The sequence below is a fragment of the Felis catus genome, chromosome A2 (assembly GCF_018350175.1).
Source record: "Felis catus isolate Fca126 chromosome A2, F.catus_Fca126_mat1.0, whole genome shotgun sequence".
Taxonomy (NCBI): domain Eukaryota; kingdom Metazoa; phylum Chordata; class Mammalia; order Carnivora; family Felidae; genus Felis; species Felis catus.
The window spans coordinates 154,824,308-154,847,626 of NC_058369.1; the positions used below are offsets into that span (position 1 = coordinate 154,824,308).

The 23,319-nt window shown below is 49.2% G+C and overlaps 1 protein-coding gene and 2 long non-coding RNA genes across 3 annotated transcripts in view; 2 read left to right on the plus strand and 1 right to left on the minus strand.

Moving 5' to 3' along the window:
* Window positions 1-23,319, minus strand: part of SLC37A3 (solute carrier family 37 member 3) — a 154,488-nt gene that overhangs the window by 27,390 nt on the left and 103,779 nt on the right. The window lies entirely within an intron of this gene.
* Window positions 8,862-13,513, plus strand: LOC109497647. Its single transcript, XR_002153993.2, has 4 exons — window positions 8,862-10,891; window positions 12,406-12,518; window positions 12,700-12,786; window positions 13,143-13,513. It is a non-coding gene; the product is annotated as an uncharacterized LOC109497647 (long non-coding RNA).
* On the plus strand, window positions 14,885-18,615 carry LOC111559547. The gene is made up of 3 exons (XR_002740624.2): window positions 14,885-15,070; window positions 16,249-16,387; window positions 18,176-18,615. It is a non-coding gene; the product is annotated as an uncharacterized LOC111559547 (long non-coding RNA).

Below are 23,319 nucleotides of genomic sequence, written 5' to 3' on the forward strand. Positions count from 1 at the left end.
TGGTCTTCACGGCTTCTTGGAAGACCCCCGGCAGGACTGAGCCCTGGTTACCCAAAGCCAATTGGGGTGACGTTTCCCTTTCCTGTTTGTCTTGCCCGGTCCTCTCTCTAGTTCCTCGGGATCATTTCCCAGGGGAGGTGACCCGCATGCAAGTCCATCTTCTCAGGCTCCGCTTTCGGGGGGAATCAGGCTAGAAAGACAGGAAACAGACCGATGCCCAACTGTGGGAAGACACCAGCCTTGTGGGGTCCCAGCGGAGCACCTGTGGTATTTAAGAAAGTACCCAACGGGAAACTAATAACTCCAGTGGCTGGGGATGTGTCCAAAGGCCTGAAGCCGGGACTCTGGGCTCTGGGACACCGTGGCTTTTGTGTGTGTTCTTCGGCTCCATACTCTGCCCAACTCCTCATCTCAGAGCCCCTCTGCCCACACGGTTTCATGCGTCCAGTCTACACTGACGGGTTGCAAACACTGCATCAGTTCACCATCCCATTTCTCGCCCAGACCCCGGGCTGGTTCCAAGGTACCTCTCTCGGTCAGTATCTGAGAAACGTCTCTCCTTCCCAATTTCTGCTGTGAAGGTCCAACTACCAGGCTGGAAAGTTCAGGATTCCTTTCCCCCAGCATTAAATCAGCCAGCAAGTCCTGTAGTTCCTTTAGTGACATTCTTCATGTCTTCACTCCTTTCCCAGCAGCCTGGCCCTGGGCTCACTTTTCAACGCAATTCCTGACACAGCTGGTCTCCACCGGTGACGCCAGTGATGCGACCTCCAGCACCTTTCTCCAGGAATCCACCCTGGGCCCCGGGGTGGGGCACCACTCTGTCCGGAGGGCTCACGGGCTCTCGGGGCCCACAGATCTTTGGCTCGTCCTGGGGGCAGACAGAAGGTTCCAGTGAAGACCACCGCAGCCTGGTCTCACAGGAGCGAGTGGGGAGATGGGCCCCTGGGACCCTCCTGCACCAGCGGCCTGCACCCCAAGTGGCACAGCGAAACCTCCCAAGGCAGAGCCTGTGACGGTCGCTCCTAACATTCCATTTTCCCTTTGGACAGTTTTAAGAGTTGCAAGTTGTCCTGTCACTCTAAGCCAACACTGGCGTCACTCTAGCTTTTGCCCACTGGCTCTTGTCCTGCCCCCCCGCTGTCTCTGATCTGGACTTACACGTATCAGTCTGATCCCTCTTTCGTGCGGTGGCTTTTCATACTTGAAGACAGTTCTCCTGTGCTCTCCTCCTCCCCTCAGTGCTTTCAGCACCTCCAGCAACCTCCTAAATGACTTGGTTTCTAGGTCTTTCGTCATCCCCAGGATTCATTCATTTGTCCAGTAAATAATTATTGTGCACCTACGTGCCAAGTCTTGCTGGGCAACGGGAGGTAACATTGAAAAGGTCAGGCTTGATCTGCTTTCGTGAAGCTTATTTAAGTCTGGGGAGTTCTTGAGTTTACTCTTGTGCCTTTCAAAATGTGAGGGGCGCCTGGGTGGCGCAGTCGGTTGGGCGTCCGACTTCAGCCAGGTCACGATCTCACGGTCCGTGAGTTCGAGCCCCGCGTCGGGCTCTGGGCTGATGGCTCAGGGCCTGGAGATTGTTTCCGATTCTGTGTCTCCCTCTCTCTCTGCCCCTCCCCCGTTCATGCTCTGTCTCTCTCTGTCCCCCAAAAAATAAATAAACGTTGAAAAAAAAATTAAAAGAAAAAATGTGATGCCCATACTGAATGTAATAAATACCTCGCACCTAGGACCAGTGAATCGTACGATGGGCCTGTTATGTCCCCTCGTCCCTTCCCGCAACTTGAATTTTGTGTTCAACGAAAATAGAAAAGCACTGGGCCAGGGGGCCAAGTCCATTTCTTGCTTAAAGCCAAGCCTCTTCAAGGAGCGTCTGGGTGGCTCAGTCAGCTGAGCGTCAGACTTCAGCTCAGACCCTGATCTCATGGTTCATGGGTTCAAGCCCCACACCGGGCTCTGTGCTGACAGCTCAGAGCCTGCAGCCTGCTTCCGATTCTGTGTCTCCCTCTCTCTCTGCCCCTCCCCTGCTCAAAAATAAATAATCTCTCTCTCTCAAAAATAAATAAACATTAAAAACAATTAAAGACACGCTTCTTTGAGACTTTGATTCCCCATCTATAAAATAAGGGTAAAAATACCCTGTCCGTCTTCCTGAATCATTCTGAAGAAACCATGCACGTGCACTGAGTTTTCAGCAGCCTGGGGTGAAATCTGATCCCTTTTAGTTTGCTACTTCAAATCACAGTGATTCTGAGATGCTGGATGAATGTCAGTGCTCAGTCCCATCCCTGAAAGTTTCCCCTGGGTCTTTCAGGGAGTCCTCAAAAGGGTTCCCCAATTAGTCCCAGTCACGACTGTGTCCTTCTGCCCTGACTCCCCTGGCTGAGATCCACGGCCCCCAAACCACCACTACGAGCCCCAGGGCCACCACTGCTAATGGCACAGGGCCCATGGTGAGGCTGTAAGTCTCCAGGTCAGAGGGGCCGCCTCCATGCCCTAGAGCCCCCACGCCCCACGTGACCCACCAGTGCTGATTCTGTGCAGAGATGGAGAAAATGCACCTTGCACCCTTGCACTCGCCCCATCTCCTGCAAGCAGCCTGCAGCAAATCTCCGCCCCTTCTCCACCCACCTCCTCCCCCCCAAGGGGGAAGAGAAAAGCAACAAAAATACCAGTTTCTGTAAGAGTGAGTTTAGGAATCACTGGCCCTCCAGTCCTTTGCTCCCCCGGATTCAGACCTGGCTTATCGTAACAGATGATTAACGTGCTGAAACCAGAACGATGAACCTCTACACTCAGGTGAGATGAACAGTGTATTTGTTGAATTGAAACATCCACCTCAAAAAAAAACCCAGAAAGCGGCTAGCCACTTTTATTTTTTTTTTTTAATTTTTTTTTCAACGTTTATTTATTTTTGGGACAGAGAGAGACAGAGCATGAACGGGGGAGGGGCAGAGAGAGAGGGAGACACAGAATCGGAAACAGGCTCCAGGCTCCGAGCCATCAGCCCAGAGCCTGACGCGGGGCTCGAACTCACGGACCGCGAGATCGTGACCTGGCTGAAGTCGGACGCTTAACCGACTGCGCCACCCAGGCGCCCCCTAGCCACTTTTAAAAGACAACCCCTCCTCCTTCCTGGCACCTGGACTGCCCTGCCTGGGATAAATGAAGGGCACAGGACCTGGTGACAGTGATATGGCAGAGACGGCACAGCATATGGGCAACATAGATGGTCAAAGAGAATCAGGCAGATGAAAAGAAAAAAAAAAAAGCTGATAATAACTCCATAATAAGAAGAGGGTTGTAGGAGAAAGGGGTGTGGTCAGAGGCTGACAACATTTGTCTAGTCCTCACAATGGGGACACTGACCACTTCATCAAATGTTGTAATGGAGGGACATGGTAGGGGCCTATCTCCTCAGCTACCATGGTTGGAAGTCAACAGGTAATGTCCCAAACTGAAAAATCAAGAAATAGTAATATACACAGATTATTTAGGAAAATAGAGGTAAATGCCAGGAAAAAGCCTATCCAGCTGAGAGTCATTTCCTCAGAGGAGAGAGCCCAGAGGACAAAGGGTGGTTGTTCCTTTTCATGACGATAAATATTTATTCCATTTCAGTTTCTTTTTAAAGTTTATTTGAGGGGCGCCTGGGTGGCTCAGTCGGTTAAGCGTCCGACTTCGGCTCAGGTCATGATCTCGCGGTTCGGGAGTTCGAGCCCCTCGTCAGGCTCTGTGCTGACAGCTCGGAGCCTGGAGCCTGCTTCGGATTCTGTGTCTCCCTCTCTCTCTGGCCCTTCCCCTCTCGAGCTCTGTTTCTCTCTCTCTCTCTCCCTCAAAAATAAACATTAAAAAAAATTTTTTTTAAAGTTTATTTGAGAAAGAGAGAGAGAGTGCAAGTGGGAGAGGGGCAGAGAGAGAGAGGGAGAGAGAAAGAGAATCCCAAGCAGGCCAGATGCAGGGCTCAAACTCACACACTACAAGATCATGACCTGAGCCAAAGTCAGATGCTTAACCAACTGAGCCACCCAGGCGCCCCTCCATTTCACTTCTAAACTATGTACATGTATCATTCTGTTAAAGAGAGAGATGACTTTTTATAAAACAGGCCCTCTCTGGGGTTAAGCGTCCGACTTGCACTTAGGTCAAGAGCTCACGGTTCGTGGGTTTGGGCCCCGCGTCGGGCTCCATGCTGACAGCTCGGAGCCTGGAGCCTGCTTTGGATTCTGTGTCTCCCTCTCTCTGCCCCTCCCCGGCTCACGCTCTGTGTGTGTGTCTCTCTCTTTCAAAAATAAATAAACATTAAAAAAACACTTTTTTTTTTTAAACAGGCCCTCTCAGCTTCTACAAAGCAAGGTTTCAAAAATCGAAGGGCTCTACGCACCCAGGACAGCCAGCCGATGTGCTGCCGTTTGTATTACTTTGCAACAAAGTCCTGCAAACGGGGTGGCTTAGCCAGCAGAAATGGCCTGTCTCACGGTTCTGGAGGCCAGAAGCCTGGACTCAAGGTGTCGGCAAGGGTGGCTTCTTCTGAGGGCTGAGAGGGAGAATCTGTTCCAGGCCCCTCTTCCAGCTTCTGGTGGTCTGCCTGGCTGGGAGACACTTCACCCTGATCCCTGCCTTCATGCCCACACGGCGTTCTCCCTGTGTGTCGTGTCTGTGTCCAAATCTCCCCTTTCCGTAAGGACACCAGTCATATGGGATCAAGGACCCACGCTCCTCTGGGACGACCTCATTCTAACTTAGCTAATTACACCTGCAATGAACCTACTTCCAAATAAGGCCACATCCTGAGGTATCGGGAGTTAGGGCCTCAACGTATGAAGCGGGTAGGAGGACACAACTGAACCCATACCACCGTGTTACTGAGATGAGGAGTTACTGGGATACTCTGAAGCAGACTGGCCGCCCCGCAGGTCCCACCTCTTATTGTGGACCCCTTCCTAGGACACCTGCCTTCCTCTGCTCCCGATGGACTCACCAAGGGCCCCCTCTCTCTTAGTTTTTCCCCGAACACATACCACTGGAAGGACCCTTGCTCCTCCAACAACGATGCCAGTCATGACGCTGTCCCACTGTGTCATCTGTCCTGCTTCCTCTCACCGATCCCTGCTGGGCCAGGGGACCCTTAGGTATTCTCCCCTTCCCTCTGATTCGGCCAAGTCCTTTTCAAAAGTTTCTTCTCAGGTAGAGTCGGAGCAGGAAGCCCCTAAGTTTCCCCACCACAAGGGCTCGGAAACAGAATCTCAGCAAAGACGAGCAAAGCGCTTCTATCCCCACGTGGCTGGGTGACACGGCCACGAGCGGGAGCCCTGGCTGAGCCACTTCGTAGCCCTGGGCAACTGAACCTTCCTATAGCTGCCTTCCCAGCTGCCGAGTGGGAATACTGACAGTCACCTGCCTACTTCATGGGGTCCAGTGATGTGAGGCCTGTGAAGCCCGAGTGCGGTGCTCAGAACATGGTAGGGATTCAGTAAATACCATTTGTTATTATTTTTATTATTACCACGTGTGACTCCGTCATACGTTCCTCTATCTTTTTGTGTTAAGAGCAAAAGCCTGGCTGTGCTGGACCTCCCCCCGGCCTTCGGCTAAAGAGAGGCCTCATCGGTGCTTCACGGTGCTGTTATCAGTGCTTCTGTCGCTCCTGCCCCCTCCCCGTGCTAACCGCCGAGCAGTGGGGCAGCTCGCCGTCCTCCAGGCTCTCCCAGGGCACACCCAGGTCCAGGACAGGCTCCACCACACTGCCCCGCTCAGATGATTCCTAGTCAGTCTCTTAACTTCAGGGGCTTTCAGGAGGACCTCTCCCCGCCAAAGCAGCACTTTTAAAACATAGGGGCGCCTGGGTGGCTCAAGTGGTTGGGCATCGGACCCTGAATTTCGGCTCAGGTCATGATCTCACGGTTGTGGGATGGAGCCGCATCTAGGGCTCCTTGCTGGGCAGGGAGCCTGCTTGGGATTCTCTTTCCCTCTCCCTCTGCCTCTCCCCAACTCGTGCTCGCGTGCTCTCTCTCAAAAAAAAAATGTTTTTTAAGAACATTATTTTGGGGGCGCCTGGGTGGCTCAGTCAGTTAAGCGGCCAACTTCGGCTCAGGTCATGATCTCGTGGTCTGTGAGTTCGAGCCCCGCGTCAGGCTCTGTGCTGACAGCTCAGAGCCTGGAGCCTGTTTCCGATTCTGTATCTCCCTCTCTCTGCCCCTCCCCTGTTCATGCTCTGTCTCTCCCTGTCTCAAAAATAAATAAAAGTTAAAAAAAAATTTTAAATAAAAAAAGAACATTACTTTGTAAAATCAAAAAAAACCCCACTTTTTTAAAAAAGGAAATGATTTGGTAAATAATGTCAAAGTCAAGTTACCATTTCCATGTCATTAACACACACACACACACACACACACACACACACACACACACACACACATATTCCATTTTAACTCCAGGGCATCAAAGCACCCAGCTGAGGTCTGAAAGGCATGTTTTTGCTAACGTGTTTTTGCTAACGTCTCCAGTTGGGAAGGAAGGACAGATCAGGTCCGGAGCAAATCTCTGTGGGAAAACTTCAGTATAGTTTGTCTTGGAGCAACTTGTTCTGGAGTCCAATTCCCAATACCATTTAGAGACAGCTCTCACCAGGGAAAAACAAAACCCTGAATGCTTCTGAAAGAACGCATCAAGGTCTACTGCCTACGACTGCTGTAGAACTTGCTATCACGATAGAACTTTCATGCTTATTCTTCGTAATGGCGACAGTCATCCAAAAAATCAATAACTTTTCACTGTGCAGTTACTGTGTGCCAGGCACTGTTGTGCTTTGTGGGTTTCGATTTGTTTGATTCACCCAATTAGCTTTTAGCGGAGGAGGTGCTCAAGAAGGAAAGCTCTAGAGGCACCTGAGTGGCTCAGTTGGTTGAGCGCCCTACTTGGGCTCAGGTCATGATCTCGCAGTTCATGAGTTCGAGCCCTACATGGGACTCACTACGCTCAGAGCAGACCGTGCTTCAGGTCCTCTGTCCCTTCCTCTCCCTCTGCCCCTCCCCCACTCATGCTCTCTCTCAAAAATAAATAGCACATTAAAAAAAAAAAAAAGAAGAGTGGGGCCTGAGTGGCTCAGTTGGTTAAGTGTCCAGCTTCAGCTCACATCATTATCTTGGGGTTCCTGGGTTCGAGACCCGCGACCGGCTCTGTGCTGACAGCTCAGAGCCTGGAGCCTGCTTCACATTCTGTGTCTCCCTCTCTCTCTGCCCCTTCCCTGCTTGCACTCTTTCTACAATATATAAACATTAAAAACAAAAATTTTTTTTTAAGAAGAAAGGGTCTCAGACAGCTAGGCTTTCAATTCCCCATCTATAAAGTGGGGGATAATACCCGCGTGGGGGAGAGTAGCTGTGAGGAGTAAATGACATAATGAAGATAAAGCACTTGGGCCCAAGGTTTTCCACTGTAATTTCACAGGCATCAAGAATTGAATGATACATTTGAAAAATATGAACAGTATTAATTAAAAAAAAAACCAGCAGGAAATGGAAAATTTTAAGATTCTAGAGTATTTCAGTCTGCCCTTCAATATGTCCGTCCTGCTGGAGGTGAACTTGGGGGTGGCGTTTGATCTATGGGTCCCCAGGAGCCAGTCTCTGCTAAGCCTGGCGTCATTCCACATCAAAGGAGACAAGGAGAAGTCAGAGGAACCGAAATGCTGCCCACACTTCAAAGGGAGTTCCTCTTCCGGAAGTTGTTACAGCCTTTCAAGGAGGGTAAAACAGCGGTGCAGCTGGGGGTGGGGGGGGGGCACTCTCAGCGAGGTACAGCGACATCCAGCTGGCTTCCACGCTGGGACGCGGAACTTTCCGGGGCCCAAGCAGCACAGCGGGGAATGAAGATGTCGCTGTGTATACAGACCGTCGGCCCCTCCGCCTTCCTCCTTCCCAGCACACTGAGGAGCAATCGGCAAGCTCCGTCTCGGAGTGGACCATCAGCGACGGCCAGTCCCCTGCAGGCGGTGCCCCGCTCTGCGCTCTGTCAAGTCCACAGCTCTGATTCCTGGGCCTCCGCCGAGAGGCTAACACATTGGATGGCTGCGTTTCAAAGTCACAACCAGAAATAAAACGCTCCCTATTCTCGGGGCGGAGACGGCGGGGATGCAGGGAAGGGAGGGAGCGGGGCGGGGGTGGGGAGGGTGGTAGTGAAGAAGGGGCCTAAAATGATCTACTGTCTCCTGAACAGGTGCTCTGGGCCCAGCATTTGAAGGCCCCCTCTCGCCGGCCCCCCGCCCTCCTGCCTAGGGCCCTCGGCTAAGCAGGCGGTGGACAACAGGCCCTTCTGCACCCGTCCGTAGCTCACTTTCTAGTGACAGAGAGGGACAGAAACGGGCTGAGAGGGCTTGGGGAATTTCCCGGCGCTCCCCTAACAGGTTAGGGAGGTCGAGCTGCGGGCGGACCCTCCGGTGGGCCCTGGGGTACTCCCTCGGCACGCCGTACTCCCCCGCCCCCTGCGATCCCCACCCCATCGACCTTAGGCATCCCCCTTACCCCCTGCGCGTTCACAGCCTCTCAACACCCCACTGACCGCCCCCCCCCGGGCCGCTCGCACCGCCCAGCCCCCCCCCATCCGAGCACACTCCCGACCCCCGCGCGGTCCCACCTCCAACCCCCTGCGCACCCCCCTCGCCGGCGCAGCCCGGGTTGTCTCGGGACCCACTCCCCCCCCCCCGCCCCGAAAACCCGGCGGAGCCCGCGCGGGGCGGGGGCCGGATGCGGAGACGTGCCGCACGTGCGCCGCGCGGGGATTGGCAGCTCGGGCCCCGCCTGCGCCCCCGCGCCCCCGCCGAGCTGCGGAGGCCCGGGCTGGTGAAGGGGCGCCCCGAGACGCGGCGGCTGCAGCCGGTCCGGAGCGCGGGGGGCTGCCCGGGCGCGCGGGGCCGGGCTGCGGGGTGCGGGGTGCGCGGCCCGGAGCGGCGGGGGAACAATGACAGCGGGATGGGAAGTGGGAGGGGGGTTGGAGCAGCCTCCGGAAAGCGCCGCCAACTGCACGGGTGCTCTCTTGCCCGGCGCGGCTAAAACGGGCTTGCTCAGAGGGGCCGGAGCTGCTGTTTTGCCGAGTGAAAATACTTTCTGTAAGTGATGAAAAAATTTTCCACTTTATTCGGTTGTTGGCTGGGGCCCAGTGCATTGAAGTCCCAGAGTTCTTCGGGGAGGAGCCAGGAGGTTTACTGCATCCTCCGACCTGTGTTTCGCGGGGAGAGGAGTTAAGAAGCCTGAGCATTCTAACGCAGCTGGCGGAGCTTGAGAAAGTGACAAAGGCAGAGCTCGTGTGCGTGGCTCGGGGACGATGCCCCGCCTCTGAGCCGGGGACCAGAAATGTGTCCATTAAGGGACTGGTAATGGCTGGGTTCAGCCTGGGACGGTTCCCCCAAGGAGGCGATTTGAGAGGAGGCTGTAGGTGCCCGGCCTGGGACTGGAAGAGCAGTCCGGGAAGGGCCCAGGGGGCGTGGAGGGCGCGCCCACCGGCCACCTGGGGATAGGAGGCAGCAAAGGCGCCAGCAGCCCTCAGAGATTCCCAGGGCTGTGAACTGCGCAGGGCCTGTGGCTCCTGGTCCCAGCTACAGTCAGCCAATAAAAGATACACGCAGGGGACCCCTTCCCTCCCCCCCCCTCCCCCGCCCCCGGAGCCAATGGAAACCTACCCGCCGGCGGAGGAATTGCCACCCGCCGGTGGAGGAAACATTTTCGGACACCTGGCCAAGAGGCTTCCCTTGGGGGTTGCCTTTCCAGGAGCCCAGGACAGGCGTGTATGAAGGACCAAAATACCAGGAGCGTGTTCAATTAGTCATTCTTTTGGATCAGGGCGCCTGCTGCTTGTAAAGCCACACACGCCATTACAAACTGTGAGGGGGCGAAGAGCAAAGGCAAGAGGGCAGAGGGGAAGAAACGTGCTTCCTGCCCTGAGCATCTCAGAGGGGCCTTTCCCCCTGTTGTATGTCTTGCATCATGTTCCCTGCTGTAAAGGTTAGCGTCTTGTATTTGTGTAATGCTTTACAGTTTCAGACTGTATTATTTATCTGGTAATCACTGTAACCTATAAGGCAGGTATTATTACTCATGTTTAACCAGCAGAGGAAGTGATGCTCAGATTAGCTAAACCCTACACCCAAAGTGATACTGCCGTTAGTGATGGCTGTGGGACTAGTACTCCGTGTCGTGGCTGCAAATCCAGGGCCCTTTAAATACATCAAAGGAAGGAAAGCAGGCCTGCTTTATGATTCTGGCGCCCAGGACACACCCAACAATTAGAATGAAATCCAGAAGGACTAGGTTAATTTCTTAGTCATTGCTCCTTCAGATCGTCCCCTTGCAACACAGGTGAGCTCCAGCATTATACACCTGTGTGTGAAGAAGGGGTTCCATTGACTCGCTGCCAGGAAAGCCAGTCCTGGAGGTAAGAACAGAACGGGGGGATGAACACGGGTCACCAGCTGTGGCTCCCTTCCTTATCCACACTTAATAGTGCCTGAGAATGAGCAGGAGGACAGCTCCATTCACGAGAGCCCAAGAGGGAAGGAAAACCACTGATGGTAGGAAAATGCTGTGTCGTGTGTAAGACCTTGGAGGAATATAGGGTAGGGAACTGAGAATGGGTGGGAACTTTTTTTCACTAAAATAAAATGAAAGAGTCAGGACTCTAAACCGAGATAAGGTCAGTGGCTTACATTTATTTACATGACTTCTATTCTGATCAATGGACCATGTTTGCTTCATTTCCTTACTCTCTAGACGTGCACTGTTCCTACAGTAGCCACTAGCCGTGTGTGGATGCTGAGCCCTGAAATGTGGCTAGTCCAAATCGAAATGTGCTGTCCATGTAAGATTTGAAAGATTTGAAAGACTTGGGAAAGGTAACAGCTTACTGACACCTTTAACACTGATTATGCCTTAAGAGAATGTTGGGGATCCGCTGAATTAAAACCAAATACATTATTAAAATTAATTTCATCTGTGTTTCACTTGTTTTCATGTGGCTCCTAGAAAATTTTAAATTGCATACATGGTTTGTGGGGGCTGAGAACGTTCTTGATCTGGGTGACAGAGATTTATGTATATGTGCGTAGGTGTTCGTTTCATCCAACTGTGCCCTTAAACCTTGTGTACTGTACTGCTATATGTTAATAAAAATCCGTTTAAAAAATTTAAAAAGAAACTAACAGTGGGTTCCTGTTGCATTTAGAGCAAAAGCGAAGCTCCTCTCCTGGGCCGCCAGACCTGGCCTGCTCCTCTCCCTCGCCGGATACCTTTCTCCCTCCCCATGGCTCACTGACCTTCCCACTTCTCCAGTGTGCCTAGCTCATACCCATCTTGGGATATTTGCATTTGCATTTTCCTCTGCTTGGAAGGTTTTTCGTCCAGATCTTCTTTGCTCCCATTCATATCCCAGCTCAAACGTCACCTCCTTCTTCCTTGACCATTTATATCGGTTAAGATGTTTTGGTCAAAAGGAACAAGAAACCTAAATCAGCTTAAACATTGAAGGGAGTTTATTGGCTGTAGAACTAAGTCCAGAAGCAAATCAGGCTCCAGCCAGGGTATAGTCAGGATTTTTCTGTGATTCTCTGGGTGCTCCCCTCAACAGGTCACCTTTATCCTCATGCTCAATATGGCTCATGCAGCAATATGGCTGCAGCAATCCCTGGCCTCACATCTATATCCAACCTCATCCAGAAAGAGAGATTCTTGTCCTTCAACACTCAAAGGAAAGTCCGGACTTCACCTAACCAGTCCCTTAGCCCAGGAGAATCCCACACACTAACTGGTGTAACCCTGAACCAGGCAGTGCTCAAAGGACCCTAATTAGTAGGCTTAGGCGGTGAAAGCCCCATGCCACCACCCAAATCTCAAGGCTACGATGTGTTTGAGACATTTGGAGGGGTGCTGGGGAAGCAGCTGATGTGTCACTAGACCACCCTACCACCTTGAGTCACTGTCTAAACCAGTACTTGGCAAACTTTTCCTGTCGTGAAAAAGAGTAGATAATGAGGGTTTGCATGCCTCCTAGAAGTTTGCATTGTTTTAGAATCCTTAAAAATATATAAATGATTCTTAGCCCATGGGCCTTCCTAACTAGGCCAAGGGCCGGAGTTGACCCAAGGGCTGGATTTGCCAACCCTGATCTAGACCATCGTGATGCTTGTGATGCCTAAATTTACCTTGTTTACTTATTTCCCCTGACTATAATGTAAGCTCCGTGAGAGCAGCAATCATGTCTGTCTTACTCACCACTGTCCTCTCAACACCTGAAACAGTGCTGCACAGAGATGCTCAATAAATACTGGACGAACGATGAGAAGAACTTTATGTCAGAGTAGGAGGACCCAGTGCCTTGCTCTGACCTGGCTTTTTCTGCCCTCCCCTCTAGAGGACACAGCTGTCCCATCCTGGGCAGGACAGCCGCTGGTCCATGAGATGGCTTTATGCAAACTGAGAAAAGGAAATCGCTCTGACTGATGCAGCCTGGCACCCAAGGCCATGGTGAGGGGGCAAGGACTGGGTTGTGTACAGCGGCCTCGGGGTGGAGTTCTGAGTCAGGGTTCTAAGATCTCACCTTTTATTGTTCCCACACCTCTACGGCAAATCCTCTGGCTGTGCTCTGCTTGCTGCTTTGACTCTTCTCTTTCACCAACTCCCAATACCCTCTTGTTCCGGTTTTCAGCAAAATGACTGCAATTTGCATGTACCGAAGTGAAATTCTCATTTGGTACCTGGAAGGGCATCCAAGCGTAACAGAATGTGGCATCGGGTCAGTATGCGGTGGGGGAGGGATTTCTGTCCTGTGCGCTTACTAAAGCTCAAGAAAGACAGTGGGAACCTAGAAAAAGGGCCGGCCAAAGTCGTCAAGGAAATAGGGAAGCTACCATAAAAATACAGAGTAATAGGTTGAGGGTTCTTCCATCTGGGAAGATAGAAGCCAAGAAGGAATCACATCTGTTTGATCATGAATGTTAGGTGAGGCTGGTCACGAACGCATTCACCAAATCCTGAACTAGACCAGGGTGCCCTGCTTAAAGCTTGAGAGAATTCTGTTTAGGAAGAATAAAAGAAGATCTGACTTCACTCCGTGGGTGGTAAGCTCATGGAACTCATTACCCCAAGCAGGCATCAGGCGGGAAATAAAAATGCCCAGTAACCAAGACTGCTGTTGACAGATTTTAACGACTTACAAGAGGAATGAGGATGCCTTGGAATATCAGGATGTGCTCTTAGAAGTGGCTGACAGGAAGCGTAACTTCACATTGCTTCCCTGCATATCCCCGGAAGGGACAGAGTTCCAAGCAGGAAAGATCACGAGTCATGGCCATAGGCCACCCATGTCTTGGGAGGTCTGGAAGATTCCCTTGCTCAGGGGAAGGGGGTCTCATGGATCAAAGAGTGACTTTCCCAACTTGGGTTCCTCTAGGCCAGCTACAATCTGTCACTGGGAATCTGGAAGTCATTAAGATAATAAAATGATGTTCGTGGAAACATTACATAAATGCCTACTCAGTGGAAACTCACCTGTTGTCATTGTAATAGCTAATGTATATTATGTGCCACGTGCTGCTATAAGTACTTATTTAATCCTTGTAACAACCCTGTAATATGGGTACTATCATATCATCATCCTATTTGACAGGTGGGAGAACTGATTCACAGAGAAATAACTTTTTCAAGGTCCCACAGCTAATAAGTGATCCAGGATTCAAACTCAGGCTAACTGTGGAGTATATCATTTCCCCCATGAAACCAGGGTTAGGGCCACCCCTACAATTCTACTGAGGAAGACACTGCTCAGCTCCAGTCAAGTGTTTCCATGAAGGAATGCAGGCCCATCGTGCCCATATAGATTTTTTTCAAGGAAAGTCATACGAGTCAACACTTGGTTCTGGATCGAACAAATCCAGCTAAGTCTAGCCTGAAGTCATCTGGCTCCTGACTTCTGCTCTGCCCGCACCACCTCTCCAGCAACATGTCTCACAGACAAGACGCTTGACCCAAGTTCCTAGGCATGTGCTCTGATCGGTGGGACAGACTCACGGGGCTGGGGTGCTTCTGTGACTGGGGGGTCTGTCCCTACTGGAACAGATTTTGTGTCCCTGCCACTCAGCAATGTCCAGTAATCTCTCTGCTCCCTTGCAGTTCCAGGACCTGCTGGAAACTATGAATGCCATCACTGAAAGTAGCATCAAAGGCTCTGAGGCAGAGAGGTTGGATGTGTGGATAGGCTCTCTGGCATAGAACTTGATTGTCCAGAATAAGCGCATAAACCACACAAAATGTTTAGAATCCAGGGCTACACCTTACATCTGGTGGGTTCTGAGAAAACTGGCAAAGCAGAAGCAGGGCAAGAACCCGTGGCATCTAGTGGAGCCTTCATTCAGGGTCACCCCATAGGGTTGGGCAGGTTGCGCACCGCACCTCAAGTTGAACAAAGAGGACTGGGGGCCTTTTCCTAGTTTACACAAAGGCACTGTCTATTTGTTAAACTGAGCACTCCTGAGGCTGTGTCTGCCCAGAGGAAGGACCTTTTCTAATTCATACCAAGTCTCCATATGTACCTGGGGGACCCTGAAGAAATTTGGGGTGCTGCTCTATAGCACAGAGCCTGATGCACCGCCACCTCAGGACAGGGCTCCGAGCTCAATGACAGGACTGAAGCTCAGCTTCAGTCCAGGATTTAGAGCTCTGGCTCCCCAGCTCCCTGTACCAGCCAGTGCTCCAGGGAGGAAGAAGAGGGAGGGCAACGAGGCCAGCCTGCAGCAGGACCAGGGTTCAGCTTCCTCATTCCGTCCCCAGTGAGGAGAGCAAGGCCTACCCAGCCCCTGGGAGCAGGAAGTGAGAGAAAAGGCCACACCTGGGCACACGACCCTTTATTGCACAAGAGCCCCACCCCCCTCATAAAAGTGTCTGAAACAGCGTCCTGGATCCTGACCAAACAGATTACAGCAGCGACCTTGGGGGGAAGCCAGCAGAGGGGTGGAGACTTTCTCTCCCCTCCAGAACACGGAACCAATCTCAGCTAATCCTCACAATTTCCCTGTTCACGGGTAAGGAAACTGAACCACGAGCTAAAGAAAGATAAGGAATTGGGTCAAGGTCACATAACTAGTAAGTTGCAGAAGTGGGCTTTGAACTTGAAGTGGACGCTGTGGCCTCTGTCCAGGTTCCCCTTCAGGGCTGATGACAGCTCACGGCCAGTCCCTCAGGAATAGCCCTGCCTGAAGGGAGCCACCCCACGTCCAACACTGGCCTCTTCCTGGGGCGGCCCCCATCCAACTCAGCCATGTTGGGGTGGGGGTGGGGTACAAAAATCAAATCCCTTGCCTCGATTTGGGACAATTCCGAAGGGCCATCCTGGCTTCAGAGTTTTTGTTGCAACTGTTGCATGTCAACATATCCCTCTGCTTCCCTCACTTCTAAGAGCTGCTGCTGGGGGACATGCTCCCCAATAAACTCTCTGCTTGCAAATCTCCTTCTTAGCATTGGCTTTGGGGACATCCCACCTAAGACCCCTGCATTCCCCATCTTTATGAAACACTGCCTCCCACCTCAAGCTTGCCAGGATAGAAGAATCCAGAATTCCAGTAGGGAAGGTGAGGCAAACCAGCAATGAGCAACAGCAGGAAGCCACCATCACCCCCTAGACTAGGACAGAAGATGGGGCAGCGTTACCCGAGCCCAGGGGTCATCCAGCAGAAGCTGGGACCACAGTAGGTCACAGCAGGTCTGTCTGGGAGAAACAGAAACCCCCTACTGGAGACATCCTTGAGGTTTGGGAGCGCAAGACCCTGGCTCCTCCCTTCTCCCTCCTTCAGATTTATGACTATAGACTACTTATAAGCACAGAGAGTGAATACCCAGGGTTAACTCTGCACCTATTTAGGTAATATTAAAAACTGAGAATGTTAAGTCAGTTTCAGGTCCCTTCTGAAAGGGAAACATTGCTGTGGAACAAAAGCATCATCAGCCTCAGCCCCGGCCCTGCACAGCCTGAATGTCCAGACTTTCTATCCCTCCTGGATCTTTGATCCCTCCTGGATTGGGGGTGGGTAGCCCAAAACAGCCTGGAGAGCCAGGGGACTTTACAGCCAGAGGGTCCATCCTATGGAGGGGCCCCTAACTTTAGGAGTCCATCACTCCAGGGCATTAAAGTCACCTCGGGGCTGTGAATGTCAGTCCAGAAGAGTGTGTGCATATGCACGGTGTCTCTCTCTGTGGTTCACAGACGGGCGGTGTGTGCGCATCTTTTCCAATGGAGAGGAGTCGTTGGCATCGGTAATAGATGGAATGTGAATATTGTATTGTGTGGAGGGACAGCTCCTCTGGCCTGTGGCCAGGGAAGGAAGACAAGATCCAGTGGAGAGGTGAGGACCAGGGAGCCCAGCCCAGCTCCCGGCTCCAAGGAGGCCGGCCCCGCCCTGGAGACAAGCTGCCATCTGTTTGTTTTCCAGTGGGCTGGAGACCTGGGCTGAAGGCACATCTGCTTCTGTTTATTCTTCCTCCTTATCTTAATGGGCCCCCACCCATCACCCCCTGTTACTCCTCACCACCCACCTCACCACCGCTGGGACACTCTCTTGCTGCCCCAGGCAAAGACTCAGGGCTGGGGGTGGGGGGGCGGGGGAAGGACAAGCTGGAGACTTGGTGTCCTGGGTTAAGCGTCCTCACTAAACACCACCCCCCCCCCCACACACACACAAGTTCAGCTGGACTCTATGGTCAAAGTGGAAAAGGACAAAAGGAGTAAAAGGCCAAAGACTCTCCTCCCGAGAAGGAAAGCAGGAAACTGGTAGGTTGCCAGGGGCAACCTTAGCTCTAAGAGAAATGTAATTACATTTAAATTTCAGGTTACACCTAGGCTAATAACTACAACTGGAAATTCCTGTGGGGAGGAGGAAGTTTTCTCTCGTTAAGAGATAATAGAGAGTTACTCGCCCTTGAACCCAGAACAGTCAGTTTCGTACAGGAAGAACTTGAGTCACAGAGGGCCCCTGCTAGCCAATAAGGCACCTTTGTGCAGATTAGAGAAAGGGGCCCCTTCCTCCAGGCGGCTGCCCTCTCACTTCCCAGCACCCTGGGACAGGAGAAAAGGGACAGTTACATAATCCTAGCAGCTCTCCCTTCCTCCCTCCCTTCGCTCTCCCTTTCAATAACCTGGACAGCCTGAGCTCTGAATAGACCACCCCAGGAGCAGAGAAAACCACCGGTAGCTGTGAGGGAAGCTCGAAAGGCTTTGAACACTAAACTGGTCCAAAGTCCCTGCTCTATTTCATTCCATGATAAGGCTTTGAGTTGAGCTGTAAGAAAGCTTTCTAATCATGTTCCAGGCCTGACCTGGGTTATGCTAAGTTGTGATTATTGGCAATTTAGAAATCATGAGAAAGGTACCAGATTTCTCAAGGATTTCCTTTTTTTTTTTTAATTTTAATTTTTAATTTAATTTTTTATTTCAGAGAGAGAGAGAGAGTGAGTGGGGGGTGGAGGGGTAGAGGAAGGGAGAGGGAAAGAGAGAGAGAGAGAGAGAGAGAGAGAGAGAGAGAGAGAGAGAGAGAGAGACCCAAGCAGGCTCCATGCTCAGCAAGGAGCCCTACAAGGGGTTTGATCCCACAACCCTGGGATCATGACCTGAGCCAAAATCAAGAGTCAGACACTCAACCGACTGAGCCACCTGGGTGCCCCATCAAGGATTTCCTTCTTTAAATTTTGCTTAATACCTGTCATCACCAAGCATGGTTTTTGCTTCTGTTTTTAAGTGTAGATATTATGAAGTTCCGTTCTTTTTAAGTAGTTCTCTTTTTTTTTTTTGGTAGCAAAATTGGCAATATAGCATGGTGGTTCCAAGCCTGATTTTGGAATCAGAATGATCTAAATTCTAATTCTTTACTCCCCTAATTGCTCGCTGAGTGGCCCTGTACAATTTACTTAACTTCTCCACACCCCAGTTATCTCATCTATAAAATGGGGATAAGTAAGAGTACTTACCATAAAGAATTGGCACATGAATTAAATGAGGTGATGCATGGAAAACAAAGTGCCGGGCACACAGCACCTAATATCCATTAGCTATTCTTAAGCTTCTTTTAAATGGGTAGGGAAAGTGACACCTTACTTCTGGGTAACCGAGAAGGATGACCATGTTTTCTCTCCCTTAGAGAAATGGCTGATTCACTGTCTGGGGCAGAGAAAGTGAAACTGGGGCATCAACTTGTACCAAAAGACTAGGAAGTGTTCAAAAACATAGGAGATATAGAAGGGATTCTTACTGGCCAAATTTGGGACAATTAGAGCACCAAAATGAATAATGACTGCAACTGGTAACATGATGAATAGAACAAACTCTATGTGTCCATAGTGATATTCAAAACAAGAGGGGAAGGAAGGGAAATAGCTAATAAAAATGGAAGGAATAATAGAATTGGATATCACTATTTTGCAGCCCCCAATAAAATAAGTGATTTATACAAAGTTTATCAATGGAGCCACTGGATAAAAGTTTACTAGACAGTAAGATATTCACTTTGCCACAGAGGACCCAAGTATTATCAAGGGGGAAATTTCTCTTTACAATAGAGAGATCTGGGAGTCAGTATCTTTTTTTTTTTTTAATTTTTTTTTCAATGTTTTTATTATTTATTTTTGGGACAGAGAGAGACAGAGCATGAACGGGGGAGGGGCAGAGAGAGAGGGAGACACAGAATCGGAAACAGGCTCCAGGCTCCGAGCCATCAGCCCAGAGCCTGACGCGGGGCTCGAACTCCCGGACCGCGAGATCGTGACCTGGCTGAAGTCGGACGCTTAACCGACTGCGCCACCCAGGCGCCCCTGGGAGTCAGTATCTTAACTGAGTAATCAAACAGAGCATCACCAATAGTACAACAATTATGCACCTTCTGATGTAATATAATCTTTTTTTAAGTTTATTTATTTTGAGAGAGAGCGTGGGAGGGGCAGCGAGAGAGATAAAGAGAGAGAGAGAGAGAGAGGGAGAGAGAGAGAATCTCAAGCAGGTTCTGCACTGTCAGTGCAGATCCCAGTGTGGGGCTCGATCATGACCTGAGCTGAAATCAAGAGTCACTCAACCAACTAAGCCACCCAGGTGCCTCTGATGTAATATAATCCGAAATACACAATACCACCTGTGAATTATTCCTGCCAAAGTAACTACCATGAATCTAACCAAGCCTCATGACTACATTCCAGCACATGAGAAAGATGGAGATAGAGGAACAAGAGAAATCAAGAAGATAAACTCACAATGTGGAACAGACCATAAGACAACTGACCGGTGACAAAGGCTCACTCCTTGACCGGACTTTAGTCAGGCTCCTTTGAATGTCTTTTGATTAGGACTTGAACTTGGTCCCCACTCTGTCTTGAGCCTGCCCAGCTAGTCTTAGCAAAAAATCTTGCTAAATCATCCCCCACCCTTGACATCTGATCACCCTTGACTTCGGATCAAGGTCTTCCGCACAGCTTTGATGTCTAAGTCCCTGACCTGCCCTTAGCGAGTCATTTCAGGCCAGTGTAGCAAGAATCCCACTTACCCTTGATGTCTGCTCTTAGTACTTGTCCATCCACCGATGCCCTCGTCCTGCTCTTTGGCTATAAATCCCCACCTGTCCTTGTTTCAGAGCTGAGCACAATCTGTCTCCCTTATTACAATAATCTTCGTTATCATTTGACAATAATTTTTGCATTAACGCTTCAAAAAGTTAATGTCATTTAACAAAAAAAAGGTGGATTACTTTAGAATCAAAGAGGTTAGAAAGACTTAACAATCAAATGAATATAAAAGGTACCATGATTGGATTCTGACCAAAAACGAAAAAAAAAAAAAAATCTACGAAAGATATTTGGAGGACAATTAGATCCTTTTGATTGTGGACTGGATACTACAAAAGTATTGTTGGTTTCTGCAGGTATGATGATGGTACTGGTTATGAGGAGGAAATAGCAACATTTTGGTAACACCTGTATGTAGAAGTTGTCTTAGTTTCCTAGAACGGTTGTAACAAAATAACCGCAAGCAGGTGGTTTTCAGCAACAGAACCTTGCCCTCTCACCGTTCTGGAAGCTAGAGGTCTGAAGTCAAGGTGTCAGCGGGGGCCATGCTTTGTCCGAAGCCTCTGGGGGAAGATCCTTCCTTGCTCCCCCCAGCTCCTGGGGCTCTGGCAATCCCTGTTGTTCCTTGGCTCAGGACCACATTCACTCTAATCTCTGCCTACAAGTCACGTGTCCTCTCCCCCCCCCCCCCCCCGTGCCTCTCTGTGACTTCAAATCTCTCTCTCTTTATAAGGATACCAGTTACTGGATTTAGGGCTCACCCTACTCCAGTACGCTCTCACCTTCACTTGATTACATCTGCAAAGGTGCTACTTATAGGTGCTACTTAGAGTTCACTGGTACGAGGGTTGAGGACTTCAGGCTGTCTTTTGGGGGAACATAAGTCAACCCACCACAAGGGTGAAATGTCAGGATGTCTGAAATTTACTAATTTCAGAAAAAAAAATTTTTTAACTAAAGAAAGTGTGAGAAAGGAAAAAAAAACTAATGTAGTGAATGTGATCATCGTGAAAGCTACGTGGAAGGTTTAGGGGTGAGTATTGTATTCTTTCAACTTTTCTGTATGTTTGAAAATTTTCAAAACAAAAAAATTGAAGAAAATTTAAAAATAAATAAATAAATGAATAATTGAAGAAAAACCAGACTCCTGACAATTCTGCCATCCACAATCCTATTGTTTCATTCATTTATATATATGTGTGTGTGTGTGTGTGTGTGTGTATGTGTGTGTATATATATGTATATATGTAAATACATATATGTAAATATATGTATATATATTTTTTAACAAGCATTCTCATTTTTAATAAGCACTTAAAGATGATTCCAATGCACCACTAGGGTTGAAAAAATACTATAAATGCTAATACTATACCATACTATTAAAAATACTATTGGGTGGCTCAGTCAGTTAACGGTCTGACTTTGGCACAGGTCATGATCTCACGGTTCATGAGTTCAAGCCCCACATGGGGCTCTGTGTTGACAGCTCAAATCCTGGAGCCTGCTTCGGATTCTGTGTCTCCCTCCATCTCTCTGCCTCTATCCTGCTTGTGCGCTTTCTCTCTCTCTCTCTCTCTCTCTCTCTCTCTCTCTCCCTCCCTCCCTCCATCTCAAATAGTAATTTAAAAAATACTACTACTACTAAATACTAAATATATATATACACTAAAACACTAAATATATTTAGTAAATATAAATACTAAATACTGTAAATCATACTATCCTTTTATTTATAGTACTAAATGCTATAAATATCATAAATACTAAAAATATTATAAACTCACATGGATGTATTTAAATCTCCCTCCCCTTCTTTCTACTAACACACTCTAAGATGTATTCTTTTTAGAGTGTAAATTTATGTAAAATTGTGTCCACCGAAACAACATACACATACACACACTCATACAAAGATGGTAAGTATTTCAGAGCACACTGTCCAATGTAACAATGTCTAACAACTTATTATTAGATATATATTTCACAATAGGGAGTTATATCCAAAGTAAATTTATTTCCCTTGAATAGGCTTCAGCTAGGATTTTTTCACCCCTCTCTCTGCTCTTATCTCTCTTACGGGTTATATGCTTTTTTTTTTTTTTTTAAGTCTCTTTACCCACATCTTAGCAGAGCTTGGGGAGGAGGCTTGAGGCTGATGCACATGTTCAGTCTGCTGTGTTTAACGGGAAGTCCTCAGAACCCAACGTTTTCCACCCTAATTTTATTGAAATAGGCTTCCTCATGTAAACTAGTCCCAATTTTGAAATGGAAGTCAAGGAGGAATATGACTTGATTCACGTAGTTTGAAGACCACTTTCCAAAAATGCTTTTGGCCTGCGTGGTTAAGTCTGAATGATCAGTCTAAGTATAATCGTCTGACCATCATGTGTGGACCGTGTATACACAGCTCGAACCCAAAGCCCCAGCCTCGTCCCTTCTGATGAACACCAGTGCCCACAAACAGAAGGTTCCCCTTCTCTCACCCTGGAATAAACAGGAAGGTCTCTTGGAGCTGTGGTCTCGGGGCCATAGCCCTGCCCCTAATTTCTTCAGACCCTTTACTAAGAACTGAGTCATTGCAACATCGTGCTCAGCCAGCTGTCTCAGCACAAGAAAAGCTTTGCTGTGGTATGAGGTTTTGTGGGCTGCAAACTACATCTAGGTCAGCAAATTAAACTCCACGGTGTGGTTACACCGTCCAGCTTCATCTAGCTCAAGGGCTGTCTGACTTCACTCTCTGGGCAATGGCTCCTCTGGCACTTGGGACACCCTCGGCGGGTGTTTAAGGTACAACACTTCAAGCCTAAACCCCTGGATGGCATGTGCCTAAACACAGAATCTTGTTTTCTCCGCCAGGGCTCCAGGGTATGTGAGTAACAGCACTCCACATCCGTAGACACTGAGATTTTGTGTGTGCATATTGGGACAAAAGGGGAAGGTGGAGACGTATTTCTTTGTTCCTTATTTTCATCTACTACTTGTGTTTTTTTGCTGCCATGATGACCCAAAATGAGCCTTTTTTTTTTTTTCTCAGTTCCCTTTCATGGAAGAAGAATTTTAAGTTTCAAGAAGAATTTCATAACAGACGGCCAACTGGTATACCTGGATAGGGTTTTACAAAAGGCAGTAAGTAGTTCAATGGGGTGGAGTCACCTGGTTCAGGAACTGGGTCTCAGGTTTACAGTGGATAAAGCCCTCAGATATGTTAAAAATTCAAAACAACTCAGCAAACACTTACTTGAGGGCCTGCTGCTATCCAGGGCTCAGGAATACAGATGTGAAAACCAGAGTTGCCTTTCAGGAGCTCTTTGACAATGGAGAAAGTTCACCAACATTCTAGTGGATGACTACACTTTTCACCACCTAGCACCTACTCACACTTCCGGAAATAGTACCCCAAGTTCACTCTGGGGAAAACCCCTCCTTCATTCTCTGTGTGCTTTCATTGGAACTAGATCTGCCCCTGGCTCTAGAGCTGAGATACAAACTCAGGAATGGCCATAGTGATTGGTTGAAGATATACATGAAATGTTTGCTGAACTTAGTATTCAGGAAGAGGTACTAGATACTTTTTTACCAGGGTTGCTACCAATAAGGATGATATGAGAATAGAGTTGCCAGAAGCCGCAAGATGAAATCTAAGAATGAGGCCAACACAGCAGCAGACAGACCTGAATGAGAGAAACTGAGCTCTCTCAAGTTTGGTCAAGCCATTCTTGAAGTTCCATAT